This window comes from Sinohyriopsis cumingii, chromosome 8 (assembly GCF_028554795.1).
Source record: "Sinohyriopsis cumingii isolate HCF-2022 chromosome 8, ASM2855479v2, whole genome shotgun sequence".
Lineage (NCBI taxonomy): Eukaryota > Metazoa > Mollusca > Bivalvia > Unionida > Unionidae > Sinohyriopsis > Sinohyriopsis cumingii.
The window spans coordinates 91287512-91301243 of record NC_142968.1 but is presented as its reverse complement, the minus strand read 5'-3'; the positions used below and the strand labels follow the sequence as shown (position 1 = coordinate 91301243).

Sequence of the window (13732 nt, the reverse complement as noted above, 5' to 3'; positions counted from 1 at the left end):
AGGTCTTTCTGTTCACTAAATAGGGATGAGGTGGGGACCAGTGGTATACTAATTAAAGCACTAAGTCATATTATAATCTACTGTTTATATCCAAAATATACTCTAGTTCTGTCCACTGTTTCTCACTATTTCCACTCAGAATATCTATCACTCCATTATGTCTATTAGGTATCCTTTCTCATAACTCTCCATCTTGTATATCTCTGTCTGATTCTTATTTCCAACTACATCTTATCTATCTATCTACACATATCATAATCCAGCACCCTTTCCTCACATACAGAATATGATTGGCTAACCATTACTAGATGAATGACAGCCATCTTCCACCCAGATCATACCACAACTAAAATGTGCTGAAACAGGAGGAATGTGACCCAGTTATCCAGATATGTCATGATCCTGACCTGTTTAACCAGATGTATCAAAAATTCTTCCTGAACCCCAAAACTTAACTTACTATTGATGTGTTCTCACACCCAACTTATATTAGTTTCTATGATGCTGACCTAGTTACCCAGATTTGTCATTGCTTCCCTCACATCTGTCTCTGAAATTCCCATATTCACACATCCCACATATTACTAGTTAGAAACCTGATATTAATACTACTACCCTAAAATCCCTTTTGTCATATGTTCTAATAATACCTTTGGTCCTAGTATTACCAATGCAGTGAAAATGAAAACTACTGGAAGACGTTTCCATTTTAGATGTTTGACATAAACTCTTAGTTTTGCAAAAGACTGGTAGGAAGAGTTGTTGTTGTTGTTGTGGGGTTTGACGCCATTTTGCAGCACATGATAGGCTATACATGGCGGCCAGTATTAATGGTGGAGGAAGAACCAGAGAAAACCCCGGAAAGAACCACCGACCCACGAGAAGCTACTGGCAGGCTTTCTCACATACCCACATTGGCTGAATCTTAGACTCGAACCGCCGCAGACAGAGGTGAGATGGCAGTGATCCGTAACGAAGAGCGCTTTAGACCACTCGGCCACTCGGGGCCCCTGGCAGGAAGAGAAGGGAACAGATATACATTGATTGTAAAACAGTACATTTTTTAAAAACTATTTTAAAAAAACTATTGGGATATAGCAAAGTAATATCCATTGCAAAAAATGAAGTACAACTGCAAATATTCCTTATCAATTTTTATCTCATATTTACATGTAAATTTTGCACTAAATGATACCTCTTCAACAAAAATGTTCATGCATTATCACAAAACACTGTGACAAGTAACCTGCAAAGATTCAAAAAATTACAAAATAATTGAAAACTAGCCCAGAGTTGTTGGCTGCTGGATGGTTGTTTTTTAACAGCACATTCTAAACCTTATTTGACAGATCATACAGAGGAAAGTCAAGTGGCTTTCCCAAAACTCAAGAATGAAAATCTTACCCATAGGTCAAACTTGTTAATGAATTTAGTAAATTGCCACATGTAAATAAACATGCAAGTTATGAAATTACCAATGGACCACTAGGCAATACTACAATCTGATGTCAATATCTACTTGTCACTATGTAGTCTTCTTGACAAGTCAGTAATCTGGAAATGTCACAAGGGCATGCTAGTTAAAAAATACTCAATACAGACTTAGATTCACAACATGGCTTGACCAAAGTCTTTGCACCTTAAAGAAAGGTTGGTGTTTTAAGGTAAATTATTAAAAACAAAATGTTTGTAGAAAACATACTAAGAAAGACATTGTTTTTCTGTTTATTGTATACTCAGCTCTTTGTTATCTAATCATGATTAATTCTATGTTTGTTGTTGTTGTTGTTGTTGGGTTTAACACCATTTTTCAGCACACGATAGGCTATGCATGGTGGCCAGTATTAATGGTGGAGGAAGAACCCAGGAAAATCCCAGGAAGAACCACCAACCCAAGAGAAGTTACTGGCAAGCTTTCTCACATACCCACATTGGCCGAATCCTCTGTTTGTTTGTACAAAAATGGTTCTCTCTCTTCTCACATAAGGCACCAAAAAAATCCTATTGAACAGGTTTTAAAATTAGGGTTGGAAGTAGTGTTTTGTTTTTTTTTAAAAAACATATATATGTATCAATACTCAATCAATGTTCCACATTCCTCGATGAAGATAATGGAATTATATGTGCAGAAACAATGTTTCTTCTTTTATCCACAGTTAATTTGACACTTTTTGACCTCAAAATTGATAGGCTTCTTCCATACCAAATATGCTAAACATCCACAAATTTTGGTCTGAAGAACTAATGTTGAAACTATTTCCTCTCAGTCAGAGCATTGAGCCAAAACATCTATAGGCTTCTACCTTAACCCATCCACAAGGTTTGGTCCACATATGTCTGTAGAACTAATGCCCTTGTGTGGAAACCATTTTTTATTATTTCACTCACACAGACTTTTACTTTCAAAACTTTGGTCTTAAAATGTGCAGGTCTCTTCATTACACCATGTGCAAGCTGTCTAGAAAGATTTCCATTCACAAAGACAGGAAACTATAGATGGTGGAAGACTGAGTTTTTGTGGAAAAAAACATTTTTCTTCATTTAGTTACTGTGACCTTGATCTTTTTAACTTAACATTTATAAGTTTCTTCCTTACCCCAAGTTCAAGCCATTCCCAAAAGTTTTGGTAGCTATAGATTGTTGAGAACTTAAGTTATTGTACAAGAACCATTTTTCTTATTTCAGTCATAGTGACCTTTATCGTGGAGCTTTCTAATTAACCTGAAATTAACATGGTGCCAGCTGTCCACTAAGTCTGGTAACACTAGATGGTGGATAACTCAAGTTAACATTCAGAAACCAAATTGACAACAGACATAATATAATAAATATGCTCACTTTATGGCAGGCATATAAAACATGCTCATGTCCCCCATATTGAGTGTAAAAACATTCCAATTAGAATTAATAAAACAAATCTGTTCTTCATTGTCCCTGACTTTTAGAGAGAAATGACCATAATGAGTGTAACAGGGCTTTAAAAAATGTATATATGTACCTAGGATTTTGAATTATTTAAATGTTAAGATTCATTGTGTATTTTTGGTAACAGACAGCATGTAAAAAAAAACATACAGTTCCCAATCTGACCTTTTACCAATAAAACTTGCCAAATCTATGGATAACATGTACCCTTTCCAAAATGAATCAAAAACCTTTGAAAAAGCATCACAAAGAGCTGAAGTGACACTTCTCCATCTATATACCTACCTAGCAACCACATCTACAAGAAATGCATTCTGGAACTCTCATAAACTGTACATCCCAAAATCCACATAAACAGTAGTGCAAAAATATACTGCCCAGCACAAGCTGAATATTTTGACTGGAAAGTTAACTTTTAATAACTTACCCAGTATTTTATATAGAATCAGAAAGAAACATCTTCATTTTACCAAGATTTATGAAATTCTTGATTGTGGGTTAGTACCAATATCTTTTTTATTTTTCAGCCCTGATGAGTATAACTTTTTTTTCTTCATGTCAGGTATTTTCATTCAAAAATGCCAGTTTATTCATGTTAATTGAAAAATGTACATAATATCTCTAGTGCCAGTGAGCAAATCACATAAAAGGCGTACATGGTATTACACATGTATATATAAAACTGCATTCTTATATTTTTATATGTGAACATGGGTTATAGAATCAGCATTGATATTTCAGTGGTTTAAATTCTGTTGTTTGTGCATCTAGTGAATTAAAATACAGTGGTACTCAAGTAATTAAAATAAATATTTGCATTATGTGAAAAGATTAATTTAACTAATTATGCTGAACTTATGGAATCTGATAATAATTTAAAGATGCTACAATGATATTTTACAGAAATTCATGTTCAGATTAAGTCCTCTATCTCTCAAAGACAGTGATTACATTAATAATCCCATGCCATTTACACTATTACAAAATTTGTGTCAAAATGTATGACAAGTTTATCTATCCTATTAACAATGCCATGGATTAAAGAAGATTCTATAAAAATTATAAAAATGGCTTTTCCAATAATTTGAACTCTTAAAGAATTTGTGTCAAAATGTATGTCAGGTTTATCTATCCTGTATTAACGCTGAATAAATATGCCAGGGAGTAAGGAAGGGTCACTCAATAAAAATAATAAAAATGGCTTTTCCAATAATTAACACTTTATATTTTCCCCAAGTCAAATTTTGAAAACTTAATTTAAGTATTGGCAGAAAAATCCTGGTAATGTTTTATTATTTATTGTGGAAAACACATATCTAATATAGTTAAAGGAATATTATCTTGCAATATATAAATCTAAGTTGAAAAGAACTGAAAGAAAATCTAGTCCACCCACACTCCCACCCCCCAGAATGATATGGTCAGTTTCCCAAATATAAAGTTAAACTGGTTCATAAATAAAAGGTTATATTTCTAAACAGACTATTATATCACTATTTCTAAACAGACGATTATATCCCCTAACGAGCCTCTTATTCGTATAGCACTTTCTTTTATATGATTAGCACTTGGGACAAAGATTTTTGTTAAAAAATAATCAGTACACGCGTCTTTTGGTCCAATATTAGGCAAATACTACACTATGCCATCAACTTGAATTTCCCGCGTATTCCTAGGCCCAACTAGGTCACGTGATCTCATTACCCTTGTTGAACCTCCAACAATGCGGTCGATCTCCATCTTTGTTGAGAATATGTACATGTTTAAATTTAAACTAATATTTTGATTTACCTTAAGTTTACTTCCTTGTTCTACATATTATAACCTCCAACAATGCTGATGCCGACTAATTTCTGTTCACGCGGCGCTGAATTCACCTGAAAGCTGCTGCTTGCAGAATGTGGCAAAACTGATCCTTTTTGTAGTTTTGGTTCAAATAATAACGCAGTATTCTGCAAAGTGAGATTTTTTTCTCAAAACTCCGTGATGATATTGTATAATATCGTGTGTAGGGGATACAAAACAAGCGTTCACGTTATGAAAATCCAATATGGCGCCCGCACCTTGCCTCGCCATTGCAACACGTTATGCTACCTACCATCTGCCTCAAACCACAAGCTTTGTGTATGGTATTGAAGGCCTGACTATATCGCTACAATACATGGACCCCAGACGTACGGTCATTTAAGGCATACAAAGAGCAGTGACAGATGTTATTATATCAAGAAAAGACGTGTCTGTAATTTATTTATAATTTCTTTGTTTTTAAAGCAAATGTTTATAATCTAGCAAGTATACATGCCACTAATGCAGGAATCACCATAAATTGTTAGGCACAGGTTTACTCCTAGATCAGAATTTAGTTGTGTGTGTGTGATAATAACGATTGGGGAAATATAATGTGGAGCGTGACTAGTGCTATACGAATAAGAGGCTCGTTAAGGGGTGAATTTGCTTGTTTACTCTTGTAGTGTGCGTCTCAATTTTTTTTATCCATTTGTTAATTATAGCCATGCTTTATTCCTATATACTTGTACACATGTTGTTCTGTATGTGCCTAATTTTGATGTGACTTGGTGGTGAGGACCTTATTGTAGTTACGGAGGCAAGGAGTTTGGGAATGGGAGGGACAGGCTTATGTGTGTGATATGCCATCAAGTCCATTGCGGACCAACAACCACACTAGTTAATTTTAGCTCACCTGGCCTTGAGGTCGAGCTAGCTTTGGTATGACGGCGTGTCCATCAATGTTTGCATGTTACCATTAGGCCGATTTGACCGATTTTTCGCGCTCATTGGAAATTAAATTTTAAGTTCAATATCATATAAAACTTGTTTAAAAGTTTATTTTCAAATGCCGTGCTCACCGGATGCTTTCGTGTAAATCCACGTGGCCCCGCCAAAATGATCAAAGTCGGACCCCACGTTTGCTAAGGCCGGTGCTATCCATTGTGGATGATTCTATCATCAAGATCTCGGACAATTTTTGATAATGAACGAGATATGTGCATACTAACGAGGTGATCTTGCATCTGCATGGCTGATTTATTTACCACTCAACAGGTCATAGTTATGATCAATCAGAGTTTGTTACAGCTTGGAATATATGCTTAGGGATTGACTATATCATTTTCCGGTGATTGGATGAGGGAGATATATTTTTGTTGATTTATATCTATTATATTACTTTAAAACAAAGTAAATTATCTTGAGGAAAAGGAAAACTTATATACTGGCTAAAATAAAATATTAAGTCCGACCCGATAATTATATGGTCGGCCCTTTATAACATCATTATCTTGGACAAGTTTAACAATGAGAGGTCCACGCATATTTTTGAGATCTTCAATCGGACTGATCAAACTTGAAGTCTTATCTCTGATCCGATTTTTGTTATATCGTGATTGGATCAACAGGGGCGCCCGCAGAATTGTGGGGCGTCAGCTATTACATTTTTCAGATGTAGGCCAAAACATGTTTAGAGGTGAAATGAAGGATAGGCAAGTGTTCCCTTGCCCCAATGTATGGGGTTTCATGGTCCTTTATCAATTTTTTTTTTTTAGGGCCCCCACCAGACACCGAACACAAGGTACTTTAATGGCGCCATTGTTTTGCAACAGAGAACAGTTTTATAATCAAGAATCGACCCCGTTCCATTAAGGTGAGGTGAAACACTTTGACAAGCTCACGACCCAACCCAATCCCCCACGCTGTCACTGGATACCAGATAAGTTCGGTAAGGAGTGCGTTGCATATATTATTCAGGGCCGCATCAGGGAAGAGGGTTCCGGGGTTTCTGGAAACACCCCTTCCTGCTATCAAAAAGAAGGCGTAGACACAGTCGTATAGTCACTCTTCATTTGAAATTTGACCATCGTTTTATTTTTGCATAAGTGTATTGGGTAGTATGCACCCTTTAAGTAAACAGACACAGGCGTTTGCTTTAATGCTCTTTCGAGGAAGGTCAGGGTCATTATGAAATTTGGACCCACCCCAACATTTGATTTTATCTGGCCATGTTATTGAGGTGATCTTGCATCTGACTGGCTGATATTGTCTCCTTTCTTAAAGCTATATTTCTAATCGATTTTAATCAGACTGGAATATTGCTTGCAACGATCTACGAATACTAATGAGGTGATCTTGCATCTGATTGGTTTGGATTTTAACCAATTTAAAGTCCGATCGGAACAATACTTGGCCATTCCCTTCCGACTGTAAAATAAGCTCAGAAGTCGTTGTATGAATGCACATAAGTGTGATTCACCTCTAGCGGTGTGCACCTCATATCTTACAACAGCAAGACCGATCCCTCTCCAGTTGTGATTTTGTCTCTTTCCTCCGCCACATTCTTCCATGTGAATGAAATTAGAGCAGATTAGAATTCTCAGACAAATTACATATGAGGTATCTTTCTCTCCCTGACGGAAATGGCCGAGTGATGTTCCGATTGCTGTGGAGGCCCATTTTTATGATCAGATTGTGAAATAGAGGATTATGTGATCAAGAACTCTCACGGATTGAAAGTTAAGCTCCACTGATTTTAATTAGACTGGGTCTTGCATCAGATTGGCTCAACATTATGGAGTCTATTTTTTTTAAAACTCCGATTGCTAGAAAACTTGATGAATAGACTTATATCATCCAATTATTTTTATTATGAACAAGATCTGTGCATATCAACGGCATTCATCACAGTAAGAATAGCTCATGCAATGTAATCAGTTTTTCATGGTCTGATCTTCACAGGATAGGAAAGCATGGAATGCAAACTTGATATGGACACGAGAATAACAGCTATTCCCCATCCAAATAAGAATGCTAACCAGGTGATACAAGTATTTGTAAAACACTAGAATATAACATGCGTACAGTTATTTATAGAACACTTCATTTCGTTTTTCTAGAGCAAATTAATACAATTTGGAGCTTAAACTTAATTAGATGGAATTTACAATTGACGAAAACGTTTAAAGTAGTAGAATATTTTGAGAAAATGGACAAATTTAGTAAACGATGTTGAGTATAGTAATTTCGGATGAGAATGTTTCTAAGCAATTATACATATCTGTTGGAAGTATCCAGTATTGCCTTCACTAACTGATGTTATTAATACCTCTCTCTCTAATCCGGGGAATTCCCATCATTTTTCAAAACTGTCATTGTAAAGCCTCTGCTGAAGAAACCAACACTAGACCATAACGATTTAAAGAACTACCGCCCAGTTTCTAATCTCCCATTCATATAAAAAAAAATCTTAGAAAAGGTTGTTCTATCCCAGCTCGTATCTCATTTAAATTCAAACAGTCTTTTCAGCAATGTAGAATCTGCATATCGCCCTTACCATAGTACTGAAACTACCCTTCTAGGTAGTAACATTCTCTCTGCGTTGTATAGCGGAAAGATTACAGTCCTCACCCTCCTTGACTTATCTGCAGCATTTGACACAATAGACCATGATATATCACTATACTGTTTCCAGCATGTATTTGGCATTCATGATACAGCCGTACTGTGGTTCAAGTCCTACTTGGTCAACAGGACACAAATTGTATCTGCAAATGGAATACACTCCAACCCAATTGATCTATGTTGTGGTGGTCACAGGGGTCTGTTCTAGGACCTGTTCTCTTCATTCTTTATACTCAGTCGCTCTCAAGTGTCATAGATCATCATCCAGTGTCTCACCAATTGTACGCTGATGACACCCAAATATACAAATCTAGCAACCATCCAAGGTGTGGAGAGGTGCATTTCTGATGTAAAATCATGGATGACATGTAACAAGCTGCAGATGAATGATGATAAAACTGAGGTCATTCTGATCACAACACAAAGACTTTCTCATTCACATCCTTTACCTCAAACAATAAATATCAGCAACACCAACATTAAATTCACACAATCAATACGAAACCTAGGTGTTACTCTGGACAGTACTCTCACATTACACCAACATGTCATGAACATATGCAAGGCTGCATGTCATGAGCTGAGACGCATCAGCTCATTTCGCAAATATCTTCCAGTTGATGCCACTAAAACACATGTGTGTTCATTAGTACTTTCAAGACTGGACCATTGTAACTCAGTTATATCTGGTTCATCCTCAATATCTGCTCCAGAAACTTCGAAAAGTTAAAAACACAGCTGCTCGGATCATACTTAGAGTACCATGAGCAGAGCACACCTCCGCGCTGCTCTGTACCCTACACTGGCTATCCATTCGATCCTAAATCGAACACAAAATTTGTTCTCTGTGCTACGTTTCACTGTCGGACTCTAGTCCAACATACCTATCCGACCTCACCTGTGTATACACACCAGCAGGATACTTACGCCAGTGGCGTCACTCGGGTTGGCGTCACCCAGTGCGGTAGCTCATGGTGTCACCCCCATGGTCCTCCTTCCGTAACAGACCATACAGAATCCTTAGTAATGTCATTTTGGTGTCACCCCCGACCCCTCTGATGGTGTCACCCGGTGCAGTCTGCACCCCCCTAGCGACGCCACTGCTGTGCCTGCTAGTCATGTATTTAACTATGATCGGTTATCCGCTTATGAAATCCGAGCAGTGTGCGCTCTGTAAAATTTGCAATTTTTCATTTTGGTGTCACCCCTCTGAGATGGTGTCACCCGGTGCGGTCCGCACCCTCCTAGCAACGCCACTGACTTACGCTCCTCTTCTGACAATCGTATACTCATTATTCCCACTATGTAAACAAAGTCATATGGACAGCGTTCTTTTGCATACCAGGGCCCATCAACCTGGAATGAATTGCCCACTGAAGTTAGACACAAAGACACAGTGATCACATTCAAGAGGGCTCTCAAAACTCACTTATTTCGACTGCCCGAACAAACTTAAAGACTGAATAATGTTTCGTACCTTAAATATTCTCAGCATGGTTTTTTTTTGGTTTTTTTTAAAAAATGTTTTCTTATTTCATGGTGTTTGTTTCTGTAATCATAGCATTATATGTTTTTTTATCTTATAGGTGTTGTCAAATGTTGTAAAGCGCTTAGAGCTTCTAAAGACTAGGCGCTATACAAAGTCCTCATTATTATTATTCTATGGGGGTATGTTACTGATTTTGTCCAAATACGAATATTTCTTGCAAAGCCAGGTCTAATTTTATAAATTAAATTGGGTTGGCGTGTCCTGGCTGCCGTTTAACTTCGGACCTGGGTTCGAATCTCCGCATAGTACGAATTAAACATTCTCTAACTTGTATGATATTATTATTTCTATTAAATATTAATTCTGCCTACTATTATCAAGCATGCTCCCACAGAATCCAAGGATAGCACTTTCCGTTCTATCTGGTGTATATTTATAATTCTTTATAATTAATCCTACATACCTTGATTTCTTTCATAGGAATCCGGAATGACTATGTAGATAGATCAGAAGTAATTACTAGGTTGTTATGCGGGTGTGTCTAATGCACACGAGTGCATATAACACCGACTCAGGTGCTTCATATTCTGGTGATGTGTGCTTAGTCGTGATGGAATATGGACTGGTACATGCAGTAAGGCGATGGGTGCCGTTTACCCGCGAACCTGGATTCGAATCTCCGTAGAATGGCGCTGGTACATTTGACCTCTGTCTAACGTCACACGCACTGATATCCGTTTCAAAAAATAGCCATTCGTATTATGTGAACTGGCGTATTGGCGTTCAGTTCCGCGTTATTATTCTTACTAAAAACCATGTACTAGACGCTAAATTTGGTCATATGAATATATATGAGCGTTCCAATATTTAGTTGCCATTTTGGTTAAACCTGCAGACTGTATAAGTAATATAATAAAATCTGACTAATCTATCTAGAACAGGATAATACACATTGCTTGCATTTCATCACCGATACATTTACCATAAATATTTTGAGATGAAAATTCCAGGGGAACTACACCCACCCCCAATTATCGATGAAGTATTCTTAAATATGACTCATGTTTTAACATATAAATAGAGAGATTATTTAAAAGTGACTATTTCTTATATTTTGCTTAACTCAAAGTTGATGTTGTTTTTCATGTACAATCTAGAAATGTTGCATATAATTCCATATCTTTAAAAACAATGTATCAATGCTTTTTGTTTGTTTGTTTGCTTGTTTGTTTTGTATTATGCATTAGTGATTGTATTGTCCTTTTCTGATTATGATGTGTTAATCGGTAACAAAGTTAAGAGAAAAGGAGAGAAAATTTATGTTTATTTCAGTGTCAGTTTCACAAACAAATCAAAATTCTGAAGCACAGTTTAGAACATTTAAGAACGCATTATGTTCATTAGAATTATGGTGTTGAAAAGAGCAGCACTGACTGACTATATTTATACTACGTGGATATTACATTTCCTTATTTAAAAGATATATACAATTACATTTTGTCGGGAAGCAGCAATACAAATACCGCTGTTTCTAATGACAAAAGCCACCCTTAAAATATAGATTTTACACACAAGAACTAAATGAAAAGGAAGTAAATTATATATAAATGAATATTATAGGTTTCAAAATATTTATTTGGGACACACACACACACACACACACACACACACACGCACGCACCTTTAATGTGCGCATACAAGCGTTTTGATTTGAAAACAATACAATAGGATGACAAAGAAATAAAATGTACAAAAGTTTTACTGTACACAATCATATATTAATAGTTGTTTATATAAAAAAAATTACATAGTGAGGTAAGTGCAAATAAAAACAACTTTATTTTTGAATATATATCGTGAATTACTACGTGTTATTAAGCGCCTCTCGGTACTCTGTCCGAAAACAATATGGCGCCATCCGGGCACAGTGACAGCATAGTCTATTTTTAGATTTCGGTACAAACGCCATACGAATTAAAGTCTCTACACTGTGTGATAGTATTATATATATATATATATATATATATATATATATATATAGTTGATGCATACTTTCTCTTGGTGAAGACAGTCGATTTACTCTGATAATATTTCTTACGTATCACGACCTTGTAATCTGGGTTAAAGTGAAGTAAAGTTGGTGACTGGGTCATTTGTATAAACATAATACTCGATAGAATTTGCTCATATTCATTATATTTTCACAGTCGTTGTAATTTAGAAACAAAATCATTATAAAATTTGTCAAATTTAATCTGACAACTTTGCAAGAGTTTATTTAGCTTAATGACAATGACAATCGTGAAAGGCTGAGTCAACACGGTGTAAAATGAAGTTTTAACTGGTATTGTCTGGTTTGGACCAGCTTGATTAATTCCTTGCGGAGCCTCTTCAGAGCTTTAAGTAGTAAGGGACGTAACTACATGAAAGTTATGCTCACAAGTGTAGTCTTCCCATATTTCAGCGGGCTTTTAACTTTTACAGATAACGGCCTGTTTATAAATAAGTTAAAACTTTCTGAAAGAAATGATTTAAAATGACGTACAATTATATATTATTAACGTTAAAAAAAGAAAATACTGGAACAAAACATGTTTGTTCTTAATAGACATGTATCATCCATATACACACTCTTTTCTTGGTTTCAGTTGTGTAATTATGTTGATGTTATTTTATTTGCAAAACACACATATACTTTTTAAATTTAGATAAATTGCTATATAAATAGATGCGCTCCATAAAAAAACCTATTTTGTTTTTCTCCTACAGAGAACGGTATATTTGTGTAGGTGAAAGCTTTGTTATGTTTGTTGTTTTTGCAGCTTTGGATGATAAAAGAAGACACATACAAATATTTAAATAAAACAGCAACAGTTAAAATAATGTATCACACCCCAAAACTAAAAATTTGTGCTTTAGAAAGTGGCGCATAGCAGGCTGCATTTAATCTTTTCTTCGAAATTTGTCGAAAATGTTGTGTTGCGTTTTGTAAGATATTTCCCGTCCATTTTCTGTGCCAAATTTGTTTCAGCTGGTAACATTTCATTGGTGTGGAGAAGATTAGCTTAAGTGTACAAAATTATGAAGTTCAAAAATATTTTATGAAAAAGCGCAACGTTCTTGGGTAAGCAGGCTATTTTGCAAAGGAAGCTAGCTTTAAGAAGAACTGAATTGCAGTTTTAAGTGGGCATTCCTTGAAGTTCCTTCCAACAACAGCGTCCTTCGTTTGTACTGTAAATGCGTATATGTTGATTATGAAGTAAATAAGAACGGCAATACACTCGAGGCGATCTATGATGAGCCTATATTGAGAATCAGACATTTGAGAACTAAAGTTAAAGATACCCACTGAATTAAGTTTAAAAAAGAAACAAAAACAAGTAAGATAATTAGAAATAAAAGACTGCTGTAACATGCAAACTGTATGAGTAACTTAATCAGACACCACCCCATCCTTCCCAAAAAGCATTTTAGAGATATTCCTTAAAAACCCCAAGCAAACAGACAAACAAACAAGTGAAACATTAGTCACAAACTATTTATGCACGTCTGCTCTCTCAGTCATTTACACGTATAGGCAAGAAGAAAAGTGCGCGCGCGGCGAGAGAGAGAGAGAGAGAGAATTCGGTGTAGATAAGCATACATATTAGCAGACTGAATTCTTGGTGTGACTGAGACAATGTTTATTTATATGATGCACAAGTTAATAAGCTATTTAATTATGTCTGTGTGTGTGCAGTAATGTTTCTGATTTTAGGGATCCACGGTTATCCAGTTAGTGGAGATTTAGACTTGTAAAGAATAGGACGCATGTTCGACACCTGGCAGGTGAGTCCGGGTGGATCGCTTCAGTGTGTCGTTGGGAAGGGCATTATCTCCAATAGCTAGGCATGCTATAGCCAATAT

At 36.0% G+C, this 13732-nt stretch overlaps 1 protein-coding gene across 4 annotated transcripts in view; it reads right to left on the bottom strand.

Moving 5' to 3' along the window:
* Positions 1–4985, bottom strand: part of LOC149794136 (acidic leucine-rich nuclear phosphoprotein 32 family member A-like) — a 43674-nt gene extending 38689 nt beyond the window's left edge. The window contains exon 1 of one of the 4 annotated variants that reach the window (XM_089968192.1): positions 4717–4985. The gene's annotated coding sequence lies outside the window, so the exon portion shown is untranslated. The remainder of the gene's footprint in view (positions 1–4716) is intronic. The other 3 variants (XM_089968190.1, XM_089968191.1, XM_089968189.1) reach the window with 3 other exon arrangements.
* Between the last annotated feature and the right edge of the window lie 8747 nt (positions 4986–13732).